The 11902-nt window shown below is 41.9% G+C and overlaps 1 pseudogene; it reads left to right on the forward strand.

Moving 5' to 3' along the window:
* Positions 1-248: 248 nt before the first annotated feature.
* Positions 249-565, forward strand: LOC109396439 (60S ribosomal protein L36 pseudogene; annotated as a pseudogene).
* The last annotated feature ends 11337 nt before the right edge of the window (positions 566-11902 follow it).

Raw genomic sequence — 11902 nt, forward strand, 5'->3', positions numbered from 1 at the left:
GCGACTGATCTGCCTTGCCCGGGAAGAGCACAATGATGGTGCCAACTTGGGCCAGTGAAGCGATGTCCTCCACAACTAGACTGTAGAACAAAACGACAGCAACTTGTCTGTTCCCCTTCCCCCAATTCCCCAGCACTGTTCCCATCCCCCCAATTCCCCAATAATAAAAAAAGAAAAGAAAAAGTGCAACTACCAGTCCAGCCCGAACTAGATTTTGGTGATCAAAAACAGATTGAGAAGCAGCAGCCATGGCTCTGCACTACCCCATGGCCGTGGGCCTCAACAAAGGCCACAAGGTGACCAAGAATGTCAGTAAGCTAAGTTATAGCCGCTGCCGCAGGCACTTCACCAAACACACGAAGTTCTTGCGGGACGTGATCCGGGAGGTGTGCGGCTTTGCTCCCAATGAGTGGCTTGCCATGGAGCTGCTCAAGGTCTCTAAGGACAAGCGGGTCCTGAAGTTCATCAAGAAAAGGATGGGGACACACATCCAAGCAAGAAGAAGAGAGAGGAGCTGAGCAATGTCCTTGCAGCCATGAGGAAGGCAGCAGACAAGAAGGACTGAGCCCCATCTGCTGTGTGTGTGATAAAACATTTTCAGGGGGAAAAAAAAGAACAGACCCAGAATGCCATCTTGCCCCTCAAGGTGAACTTTAGCTAATTGTAATGGATTATAATACTATTAGCATTGGGCATAGGGAAAAATCTCCACCCTGCCCCCGCATCCCTGGGTCACCATGACAGTTCCAACAAGAGCCAATAAGGACAAGGGAATCCCACCTTCCGACAGGAAGGAGTAGTCAGAGAGGACTTGTCTTGGAACGCCTATAGTGCCACCCCTAAATTTTGAATATTTTGCTCCCTCATTCTAACAAAAGTCTAAGCCTCTTTGTTGTCCAGGCAGTTGCTCTTCTGTCCTGCCTACTCCCGCCATTTTGGAGGTGTACTATCTCCATTTTTCCCCCCAGTAAATCTGCTGCTTGCTCAGCTTTGATTGCTTGACTTATTCAGTGTGTCCGTTAATTCTTTTCAGCAGCATGAACCAAGAACCCATTTATCTGCAACAAAGAGAGCATATGATTTTACTAAGTATCCTGTAATCCAATCCCTGCCTCGCTTTCTCCCACCTTCATGTAATCTTCCTTATGTTCCCTCCTTAATTTAAAATGCATAAAAGATGCTGCAAACTGTCATTCTGTGAAGCATTTTTTTCAGTCTTTTGAGATCTTGCTTTTAAGTATATCTTGTTTGGTTCAAATAAATGTTATAAAAGTTCTCTCAAGTTTGAATGTTCCTATGTCAATCCCTTAATTGTTGAGTCCCCTTGTACACTTTTATGTACAAACTTTTTATGTATTTGAGAAAATACAGAATGAACCAATTCTAATATTTAGAAATTATTTTTAAATGAATTTAAATTTAAAAAAAAATTGGCCGTGTGTATTTTAAAATAACAGTAATATGAGATAATTATTCATTTTACAGACAATGCTTGGTGGATTGATTATTCAAATTCATAGTAATGTCTTGGTCCATTCAGCTTCAGCAGCCCTCTGGTAGGGAACCACTAGAAGGGAATGAGACATGGCGATAGTTTAATATCCCTTTTACTGGAAAAAGGCCTGCCTTTTGAATTTTAGTTTCCTATCTAAGAAGTTCCTCTTCTAAATGATTAATATAGGGAATTTATACCTCTTTCAGGGCAAACTACTTACTGCTATTAAAAAACAAAACTTGGGAGCATTTGAGATCATGCTTTCTGGCATGTTTTCAGTCTGGCTCAAATAAATTCTTATATAAATTAGAAAACAAAAACAAAAACAAACATTGCATTCTTGCTCCTACTGTGGGACCTTGGCATGAGTGCTTACACCAACTCAGCATGTTGTTTCCCTGACAGATTTCGTTTTAGGTATGATCATCCCTAACCTACTCTCCCAATCTAAAGGAGCCCCTCAGTCAATCTCTAGCACATCGTTCTGGTTTATTTCTTAATATAGCATTTGCATTTATTTGTTTACTTACTTATTTACTTATTGTCTGTCTCTCTTTATCTCCCAACTGGAATATAAATGCCAAGAGACTAGTACCATTGTCTTGTTTATCCTTTTGTGCCCATAGATTAAAAGCAATCCCACTGATAGTGGTGATTCAATAAATATTCATTGAATAAATAACATAAAAACAAACAAACAATACCAACACCCGCCCCCCCAAACTCAACTGAGTAAATCTGAAGATCTAAATGGCTTTATTAAGCCATTCATTAATCAAACACTATCCATCTAGCAACTGGAAAGGCACTCCAAGTGGCTGTACAAAATGAAAATTGTTTATAGGAAGAAAGGTGGGTAAGAGAGCTATTAACAAAAGAAAAGAAAACATTATTTTTTAGCCTGGAAGAAAGGGGGAGGGTTTTTTTTTTTATGATGTAGATTACCTCTTCTTTCTATGGAGAAAGGAGAAGGCCAACTTGACAGATTACCTCGTTGGTGTTGACCAGGAAATTTCAGACTGTTTCTGGGAGAGGTTGAAATAGAAATTAAGTCAGGTATTAAATCTAGGTTTGGTATCATGGTCTTTAACACAAGTGATCCATTTTGAACCTGTGGTTTTCTCTTTAACAATTCCACCCCTTTTTTTTTTTTTTAGATTTTATAGGGGATTTGAGGGACGGGAACAGCGCTGGGGAATTGGGGGAAGGGGAATAGACAAGTTGCTGTCCTTTTGTTCTTCAGTCTAGTTGTGGAGGACATTGCTTCACTGGCCCATGTTGGTATTATCATTGAGCTCTTCCTGGGTGAGGCAGATCGGTCTCCAGCCTCTGGATGGCCGCTCACAGCGGCTCTTTGCAGCTCACACCAGCTGCCAGCCGCTCACGCTGGCTGCCAGTCACACATGGTAGCTTATGGTAGACCACTGCAGCAGGGGCTGCAGCCTACGCCATTGCCGGCGACTCACGGCAGCCCAGCTCCAGGTCGAGCTGTTGTTCACCATCTTAGCTATAGAGGGCAGTGTCACTGGTACCCATGTGGGATCCAAACCGGGGCCCTGCTGCTCAGAGCTGGTATCCCAAGCCAGCTCTTAACCAACGCGCCACTCAGCCAGCCCAATTCCACCCTTTTGATCATACCTCTCAGCTTAACTGAGAGATGTGATAAAAAATTAAGGCAATAGTGTCACTTTTAGCTACTGCTCTGCAGTTCTGTTAATGCTCATTGTGACATGACATCTTTGCTTAATCTCTGTGACATTCACAGGACATGGTCTAGGTTCATAATTCTTAAATCAGTAATTCTGTTTGTTCCCTTTTTGACGTTCCAGTCATATGGAGATCATTTGCTTGGCAGTAAGTGGTTATAAACATGCATTTAAAGCTTTTTGAGAGAATACAGCAATGCCAGGGAAATTATTATGGTAATTATAAGCAGGATAACTTCCAATATTTAGAGTGCACTTTGGAGTCATAGTCCCCAGGATCCAAACCAATCAAAGAAAGACCTCATTGAAAGAGTCATCCTTTTTGAGCTAAATGGCTAGCTCAATGATCTTATGTAACTGAGTTTCAACTTCTCCAGAAGTGTTGATCCAGGCAGGTACAGCAGATGGTGTTGGCCATAGCACAGACACCTCTTTGCTTAGCTAGATAATCAAAGGCTATTCTATTATCAACAACTTTGGTCAGAGAGTCTAAAGATCTTTGCTGGGCAGCTAATACCTTAGCAATAGAATCTGCAATGTCTCCAAGAGATCATATTACCATTTGTATCTATTCCTAACCAGTAAGATATGGGCCTGCCAAAGGAAGCAATTCCTAAATTATGAATGCCTTCCAGTAGGTCTGTTACCGAACTGATGTTCGGTGCCACTTGTTGCATGAAACTCAACTTGAGAGATAAGAATTGGTGAGGAGAAAAGGGGTTTTCTTTATTCTAGACACTGGCAGCTAGGGAAGATAGTAGACTACTGTCCAGAAAAACCCACTTTCCCTGAACTGAGAATAATCAAGAAGTTTATAGTCAGGCAGGCAGGTGGAGGAAAGAATAAAGAAAAGTGGGAGTTGGTCATGTAAGTTTCAGGGCTGACAGTTGAGAAATAGCCTCCTGCGGCCTGGTTTGCTTCATAATGTTATCTTGAACTCAGCACTCAATGGCTGGAGTGTTTTATGCGTAGTCTGCAAAAATTGCAAGGGAGTTGTAACCATGGATCTCAGTGTCCAGGCACCTGAGAATTGAGAAATTGTTTTTTCCAGATTATTGTTCCACTAATTAATTAGAACAACAAGGTACGTATAGTCTTAAGAAAGGGAACAAAGCAGAATCATTAAATTGAGCAGTGATGGGGAAAACAAAGAGAAAACAGATGAATAGCAAGCTATGAGGTGAATCAAGCTATAAGCTAACTAAGCCTACGTCATTAATTTCCCAAGTTTCACCCTTACCTTCCTCCTTGTCATATGTTCATTTGATTTCCATAAAATCAGAGTAATGCATGAGGGAAGTGATGAGACAAGTAAAGAATTAATAGGAGCAGGCTTGTGAGCTGGCAGAATGGGACAGGCAAAGAGTTAATAGGAACAAGCTTGTGAACTAGCAGGAATGAGCTTAAAAATTAACCGCTTGATTCTAAACCCCCTGGGTAGCACTGCACCTGCAGGCTGACAAGCACCTTACATCCATCATAGTTGGGAACAGGACAGTTCTCAGGAGAAGGCAATTGTAACAGCAGCCTCCCTGCTGACAAGGTTACAAGCACCCTACATCCTGCATGGAAAAACATAAAACCTCAGCTAAACAGAAACCCACCTCTGCTATCCCTATTGGACTCTGCCCTGGCAAACTCCTTTTGCCAGTATTTCTCTTACAAACAGAAATTTCTCTTTCTCTCTGCCTGACTTTCAATAAACCTTTTCTTGTCTCTCACTTTGTAGAGTCTCGTGAATTTTTTCAATTTTGTAGATGACCAGGGGTAATTCTACACAGGACATTTTAATGTCAAAACCCAGGAGATCAACTCGATCTCCTCTCCAAGAGTTCCACTCCTCCTCTCCATGAGTTCATCTCTACCTCCTTCTCTCTCCCAGCAAGGGTTTCAAAGCAGCCATGCCCCCTGTGCAAACTACAATAAAAGGGCACCGGAGGAGGAGTTGTCCCCTGTTCTGAAGGGAGCAGGAACCAACTCCTTCCCCACAAATGGCTGTGATTGACTAGTGGGCCTAAGGGTCCCCGCATCTCCCAAGAAGGAAAAGGCCATGCTCATCACAGTGGTGGAACTGTGGGTGACCCTTGACGTGGCAAGTAAGCCTGTTAATTTCCTGATTAATACAGGAGCCACTTAGTCTGTCTTAACCAGTGACTCTGGACCTGATTTGGTCTCGTACTCAGCTTATTTCTTGCCAAGGGCCTTTACCTGGGAGGAAAAGTAAAACAAGCCAATCAGACTTAAAAAGAACTCTGGAAAAAGTTTTGACAGGAGACCTCTAAGCCCTGGCTCTAATTGTTGCCCATAACTTTGAATTATATCCTCAATTCTGTTATTTTCTATATTATTAACTTAGGAGAGGTTCAGCAGGCACTCAAGAAATATAGGGACTGGCACCTCCCACATATCTGGACAGACCCCAACATATTGCATCCCTTTTTCAGGAGGGTTACATTCAATTTTTGGATTATTTTTAGCACATAATTGTCAATTTTGAGTACTTCACTGAACAGCCTTGAACAAATGTTGTCCTTTCAAGTGAGGCCGAATCAAGTCCATCAGTGCATCTCTCCCACAGTAAGTTCCTTCATGTAAATGTTTTATAATGGGATATACCAAGGCCTCAGGAAATAATATCATGCCATAAGTGTTAATTTTCCACATTAAACTGGGGTCAGTATTTGTAAATCCCTATTTCTGAGCATGTTCTTCCTTTTCTTCTGAATATTGAGGCCTAAATTCTGATAGGTTTACATGGGTTATTAGAGCCCCTAACATCGGGGTGTCTTAAGAATCTTGTTTTACTGCTTTATTGGCTGCCCAGTTTCCTTGAGCGACCTGAGTGTCACTCTTCTGATGCTTTGGGCAGTTTATAATGGCAATTTGGTGAGGCAGGTTCAAGGTTTTGAGCAAGGCCAATATTTCTGTGGCATATTTAATCTTTTTATTTCCTGAGGTCAGAGTCTTCTTTCTTTCTATATGGTGCGGTGAGCATAGACAATTATAAAAGCATACTTAGAGCCAGTATATATGTTTGCTCATCTGTCCTGGGATAGTTCTAGGGTCCTTGTAAGAGCAATTAATTTGGCCTATTGTGCAGAGATGCCAGCAGGAGGGGCATGGGATTCTATTACTTTGTCTAGTGTCACCACAGCATATCCAGCTTTATGCTGTCCATTGTCCATGAAGCTGCTCCCATTTGTGTAGAGTTCCCATTCCAGGGTTGGTAGTGGCAGATCAGACAGGTCTGGTTGGCTGGAATAGACTGAGTCAAGAATTTCCAGGCAATGATATGCCAGGAAAGAGTCCGCATCAGCAGCCAGAAGCAGGGTGGCCAGGTTTAATGTCATGGTGATCTGCAGAGCCACATTAATATTGTCTATTAAGATGGCTTGATATCACCCCATGCGACCAGAAGTTAATCAATACCCTCCTTTCTGATCCAACAGGGCCAGAACTTGGTGCAGTGCAAATATCATCACTGAATGACCTAGAGTCAATTTTTCTGCCTCCTGCAGGATGTCACAGGTAGCTGGAACTACCCACAGGAAAAGTGGTCATCCTTGTATCCTTTGATCAAGTCTTTTGAAGAAGTAGTCTATAGGTTGTGGTGAGTCTCCCAGCATCTGAACAAGGACTGCTAACCCTGTTCCCATTTTCTCATGCACTTAAAACTTGAATGGCTTCCTGGGATTGGGTAAAACTAGAGCTGGGGCTGACATTCATTTTTCTTTGACTGTGTCAAAAGCTAATTGGCATTCGGCCATCCAGTTCAGGGACTCAGTCTCTGAAACCATCAGCAATGTCCTTTGGATTTCACCATTGCCACCAAATCTGTTAAAAAACAAAATTCAACTGAATTACTTTAAAGATCCAATTAACTTTATTCAGTGATTCATGAATCAAGAGCATCCCATCTAGCAAATAGAAAGGAATTCTGAGGAGCTGTACAAAATGGAAGACTTTTATAGGCAGGAGGAGGCAGGACAAGGAAGTTATTCTAACAAAGAACTGATTATTTCAGGCAAGGTCACCTTCCTTTTGGGGGATGACAAGAGCATATCAGGTGGATTACCTAACTGGTGTTGACCAGGAAATTCCAGTTCGACTAGTTAATACTGCATTCCTGGAAAGAGGCTGGAACTCAATTTGGTTAGATATCAAGTCTTGGTTTGGTGACATTTGCTTAACACAGTGACTCCATTTGGTGCCTGCTGTCTTTTTTTAAACATAACTTAGCCCCCAAAACTACAACTTCAAAGGGACAAATATGGCAAAATACAACCTGAAAGCCTATATAGGAGATGTACATTTACAGAGCTGGGCAAACATTTTTTTTTTTTTTTNGAGGCATGGCAAAAAACTCCAGGAAGGGCATAATGGGCGGAGGAAGTGGAGACAGTGAGGGTGGTCTCCACTTGACTGGAGTCAAGGCTAGTGTGGTGAGCGGAGGAGGTGGAGCCGGTGAGGGTGGTACTGGGGGCTGGGTTAGAGGCTCCCCTTGGGGAAGGCATGGATAAATTGGCGAATAAGGAGGAGGGACTTCCTCCGGGTCTGAAGACAGGATGGGCTTTTGTCTGTCATAAGCGACTTCCGTGAGAGGATTATAGCTCGTGCCAAAAGAATTCTGCTCTGGTTTTCCAAACAGGACTTCAACCAAGGGGGTCAGGTACGTGCAATAGCCTCCCATGAGTCAATGTAAGGGAACTGAGTGGGGTGACCAGGGCTGCCGGTAACGACGAGGTAAACTTTCCTAATGAGGTCTCTATCTAAGCTTCCCTCTGCTGGCCATTCGATACCGAATGATGGCCAATCTCACAGAAGGTACAGAGCTTTTGGGGGGTCATCTCAATGCCATAATCCCCCAAAAATCCCTTCTTAAAATTTTTTAACATACATCCTAATGGAATCTGAGTACTGTGTTGCCCACCCATGGCAACCACCCAAAATCAGCATGACACACACTCAGATTCGCTTCGTCCATCTCCGGCCGCTCCCCTCGCGGAGATTTTCAGATGCCGCTTAGCATTGTTGGGTCAATACAAATCCTCAACTTGAATCCCCAAACTGTATGAGACAATTTAGCGATACCACCCTAAGCCATGAGGTGCACCACGGAACCGCGGATCGGGACTCCATACTCGCTTCGCAGGCAGGCTGCGTCTCATTTACACAGACTCAAACACTTTCATTCTCCGCCCGCCACCCTGTTCCTAGGAGTCACGGTTTCTCTCAGAAACTGAGATACTCGGGTGACTCCGGGAGGAGATCAGTCTCCCCTTCTGTCCGCTGATGGACAGGCTACCAAGTGACCCAGGTCCTTACCTGCCTGGTCGGGCGGCGCTCCGAAGTTGGTTCCCGTAGNGCAGGCTGGCTTTAGTGATGCATTGTTTTGCATCTTGTTTTGCTCCTTTTTGCACCTGTAGGATGTTTTATTTAACACTAAGGTACGTGGTGAGTATGGCCAGTTCCTAAAGAGACACAGAAGATTTGTAGCTATTTGGGTTAATGGAAGGAAGTGTTCTGGGAGGCTTACCCCTAAGGTCTCCCTGACCTTTAAAGTATTTAGTATATAGTTAATGATCTACTTTTGAAGGAGATAATGCATGTTTATCCCTTCTGTTTTGCACGTACCCTGGATGTATATAAGGATGTTGGAAAATAAACTCGGGGCTTCAGTATTTACTGGAGTCCTCCTGGTAACTCTCTCTTCTGTCTCTTTTCTTAATCCTAACGCCCCCCCCTCAGGACTGTTCGAGATATCGGCTGGCTCCGATACCATCGATACCATCCTGCCACCTGTTGGCAGCTCAGCGGCAACTCAGCTCGGGCTGGGAATTGAACTGCTGTTGCTCAGAGCTCGCACTCTTTTTTTAAAAAAAGCTTTTGTTGGGGAATTGGAGAGGAACAGCATTGGGGAATCGGGGAAGGGTAACAGACAGGTAGACAAATTGCTGTTTTGTTCTTCAGTCTAGTTGTGGAGGACGTCGTTTCACTGGCCCATGTTGGTATAATCATTGTGCTCTTCCCAGGTGAGGCAATCTGTCGCAGGTCGTTGGTCGGCCACTCAAGGCAGCTCATGGCAGCTCTCCCCGGCTGCCAGCCACTCACGCTGGCTGCCAGCCACTCATGTAGCTCACGGCAACCCACTGCAGTCCCGCTGTAGCCTACGCAGTCGCCAGCAACTCACAGTAGCCCAGCTTCAGGTCGAGCTGTTGTTCATCATCTTAGCTGTAGAGGGCGCAGCGTCACTGGCCCTTAATGTGGGATCCGAACCGCGGCCCTGCTGCTCAGAGCTGGTGCTCCTAAGTGAACTGTTAACCAACTGAGTCACTCGGCCGGCCCTGAGCATTTTTTAAGTTATATAGTTTCCAGTTAAGAAGAATGTTAGTTAAGCACATACATATTTTTTTAAATAAATCTGTTATTGAAATATCCATACATAAATGTACACAAATCACAAGTGTGTAGCTCAGCAAGTTTTTACAAAGTAAACAAAGCTGTATACCAACACTCAGATCAAGAGCAGGAACTTTAGCTGTCCTCTAGAAAACCCTTCTAGTTCCATCCTAAATATAACTCTCACCTTGCCCTCTAACACCACAGGTTAGTTTTGCCTTGTTTTGAACTTTATTTAAATTTACAGTGTATACTTTTTTGTGTCTAACTTCCTTCACTCAACTTGTTAGTGGGATTCTTCTATGTTGTTGCATATAGAAATAGTTCATTCATTCTTGTTGCTAAATGAACTCATTTTTTATTATACCATAATTTATTTATTTGTTCTAAATTTGTTTGTTTCCTGTTTGGGGTTATCATGAAGAGTACTGTTATGAACATTCTTGTACTTGTCTTTTGGTGGACGTATACACTCATTTCTCTTGGGCATATATCTAGGAGTGGGGTGTTGGGTCATAGTGTACCTGTATGTTCAGCTTTACCATATATTGCTGAACAGTTTTCTGAATGGTTGTACTTCCCTGAGATTTGACACAGACCAATGATGTGCACTATCATCACTGATGTTCAACATTCTATAGACAGAGCAACAAGTAAGAAAAATTAAGAAATAGTATAATGCGAAGGATGAAACAAAATTGATATTATTACAGCCAATATGTTATACAAAAAGAAAATCCAAAGTAATCTGTAGGAAAGCTATTAGATTAATAAGTGAATTTAGCAATGTCCTTGAATACTAAGTTAATATTTTAAAAAATGTATTGCAAATCTATATAACAACCACAAACAAATAGAAAAAAAATTTAAATTTAATACAAATTATTCAGGAGAAACTTAACAAAAGATTAGAAAAACATTTGGCTGAAAAACTATAAACTATTACTGAGAGAAATGAAAGAACTAAATAAATGGAAGGGTATATGATGTTCGTGACTTGAAAACTTTAGTATTGTTAAGTTACTAATACTCCCTAAAGTAACTATGAATTCAGTGCAATCTCAATAAAAATTCCCGCAGATTTTATTGGCGGTGTTAAAAGAATTTCCACAATTTACTGCTCTAGTAAGTTTTTACTCAGCAATTCATGAATTGGGTAACATTCAATCTAGCACAAATAAAGGATCTATTTGGAAGTGTACAAGGTGAGCGATTCTCATAGACCAAAGTGAGTGGGAACAAGGAAGCTATACTGGGCATTTGCTGATTGGTTAAAGCAGAGTTACTTTCCTTATATAGAACAAAGAGAGGTCAGATAGAGCCAGGTCAGATAACTTGTGCTGAACAAACAAGTGTTGATTGATTGACCTAGGCCTTCCTTTTCTAGGAGAGCCAAGTATACAAACTTAGATAAGTTCTGCTTTGCTGATCTGGAGCTTAGCATGAGAATCTCCATTTTGGGCCTAGTCTGAACACTTGAACAGTGGAAATTGACAAGCTGAATCTAACATTTACATAAAAATGGAAAGGGCCAAGAATAGTCAAACTAATTTTGAGGAAGAGAAAACTGGAGGTTTTAGTCTACCAGATATTAAGACACATTCTAAAGCTACAATAATTAAAACAGCATGAAGATAGACAAATAGAATGAAACGGAATACAATCCAGAAACAAACACAAGGTTCCAAGAATAGTGAACAACTGGAGGACTTTATCTCTCCAGTATCAGGATCTACTATAAAGACAGTGTGGTATTGATGCAAGGATAGACAAGCTGATCATTGGAGCTAAATAGAAAGTCCAAAAATAGGCTTTCAAATTTAGTCTTGTGTTTGTTTCACAGGCTGACACTGGCACAGTGGGGAAATAATAGCATCTTCAAATGGTGTTGGTTCCAAAAGAGTAGCTACTGCATGTTGCCATTTATATTAAGTTCATAAATAGGTAACAGATGTTTAAATAATGATTATATGAAGTTTGAGAACAAGCAACAGAATAGTGCTTACCTCTGGAGCAGATGAGATGGGACGGGGATGTTGCTTTGAAAGGAGCATAAGGGAACCTTCTGGGATTCTGAAAATATTCCATATCTTAATCTGGGTGTATAGAATATACACATACTTGTGTGTTTGTGTATGTGTGTATAGAAATTCATTGAACTATATATTTAAGATTTTTCCACTTCATTGTTGTATGCTAACCTCAATAAACATTTTAAAATTTAAATTAATAAAAGTAAATGGTGGGCCGGCCGAGTGGCGTGATGGTTAAGAACTGGCTTGGGACGCCAGAGGGCCCCGGA

The sequence above is a fragment of the Hipposideros armiger genome, unplaced genomic scaffold, assembly GCF_001890085.2.
Source record: "Hipposideros armiger isolate ML-2016 unplaced genomic scaffold, ASM189008v1 scaffold_522, whole genome shotgun sequence".
Taxonomy (NCBI): Eukaryota; Metazoa; Chordata; class Mammalia; order Chiroptera; family Hipposideridae; genus Hipposideros; species Hipposideros armiger.